This window comes from Polypterus senegalus, chromosome 8 (genome assembly GCF_016835505.1).
Source record: "Polypterus senegalus isolate Bchr_013 chromosome 8, ASM1683550v1, whole genome shotgun sequence".
NCBI classification, from domain to species: Eukaryota; Metazoa; Chordata; class Cladistia; order Polypteriformes; family Polypteridae; genus Polypterus; species Polypterus senegalus.
Window position 1 is genome coordinate 138168763 of NC_053161.1, and position 1985 is coordinate 138170747.

The window sequence follows — 1985 nt, forward strand, 5'->3', positions numbered from 1 at the left end:
TAGAGCCCAGCTCCACTAACTTAGGCTTAGGGCCCAAGTCAACTATTTTAGGCTTAGGGCCCTCATCCACTGTCTTAGGCTTAGAGCCCCCACCCTCCTGGGGTTAAGATCAGGGTTTGGGCAAGGGTTAGCCCCTATTTACCTCCCCCTCCCAAGACAATGGCCCCCACCCCACTGGGTTAAGCTAAGGGTTTGGGTAAGGGCAGGGCATCTTATTATGTAAAGTAGGAGAATCTTTCCGGAAACAAACAAACAATAAACACAACATCATACAAATCGAGCAATCCCTCACTCGAGGCTAACTATCCTGATTTCTATGAAAACACTTAAAAGACAAACAAGTACTCTCGCCTCCTCCAGACAGCACACTATCAGCTATTCAACGTTTTGTTCAGCCAATAATGAACCAACTCATGAGCAGATTCCGTGCCAAGGCGATCCGGGCGATCCACCTCCCTATACAGTTTAAGCTTCTCATTAAAGTTGAACATTTTTCTGTTTATCACTGGATCAGCTGTGAGAGGAATCTGAGCTAAATACACTTGTGCATATACAAATATATTTCTTAAAGTGGGAAGAATTTTGGCCCACTGTATTTGTAATTTGGCCCCCATTGCAGCCTGTACCACGTCCCAATATCCAGCCAAGACAACGACTCTCCTGACACCCAAAATATTGGGACTTTTGCCGAGATGCCGTAACAGTGTGGTCATCGTCATTTTATTGACTGTAACCAAATGCACATCGTTATGAGTCTTGTTTTGGAAATTGGCAAGTGTATTATCTGCCAAAATTAAGGTCTCACAATCAAAATCTGCAGGCAGGGAGGCCAAGTGTCCTCACAATGGCTAATTCTCATACTGGAGGGATCAGTGTCAATCGACTCCTCAGATGAATTCTGGGAGAGATTGATCATCATTTGACTTCCAATAAGTGAAAGATTTTTCTTTTCCAATTAAGTAAGATATAAAGTCTTATCCTCAACCTGAATTGCCTGTGTTGGATCTAGTTTCTCCAAACCTGCAGAGTTTGAGACCAAAGAAACACCTTGTTAATGCCCAGCCTGTCTCACAGATAAGGTTAGGGTTAGGGTTAGGGCTAGGGAGGACAGAAAAAACAAAAAAAACTCCAGACGGCTGGAGAAAAAAATTAAATCTGCAATGGTTCCAGGCCACGAGACCACCCAGCCCCCTCTAAGCATTCTACCTAACATAAACGATCAGTCCTCATTGTATTCAGGGTTCTCATGGAAGGATTTGATGATGACGGTCATGTGGACTTCTGGCCTTTAATCCATCAATGTAGGAACATCACGGTGCTTTGATTAAGTAGTGGTGGTGCAGATCGCCACCCCAGAAAACCGGAAAAAGAACAGAAGAGAGGGTAGGAGTTAGTACCGACTTTGGAGCCACCATGAGTAGTAGTAATAATTAATTTGATATGCAGAGCATCAGGATTAAACTAAAATGAAGTTGTGAGAAAGCCATGTTAAAGTAATGTGTTTTTGGCAGTTTTTTAAAGTGCTTCACTGTATTAGCCTGGTGAATTCCTATTGGCAGGCTATTCCAGACTTTAGGTGCATAACAGCAGAAGGCCGCCTCACCACTTCTTTTAAGTTCAGGTCTTAGAATTCTAAGCAGACACTCATTTGAAGATCTAAGGTTACAATTTAGAATATAACGTGTCAGGCATTCCGAAATATAAGATGGAGTGAGATTATTTAAGGCTTTATAAACCATAAGCAGAATTTTAAAGTCAATTCTAAATGACACAGGTAACCAGTGTAGTGACATCAAAACTGGAGAGATGTGTTCAGATTTTCGTTTCCGACTTAAGATTCTAGCAGCTGCATTCTGCACTCGTTGCAATCGATTGATGTCTGTTTTGGGTAGTCCTGAGAGGAGAGCGTTACATTAATCTAGTTGACTGAAAACAAAAACGTGAACTAATTTCTCAGCATCTTGCAATGTTATCAGAGGTCTAAC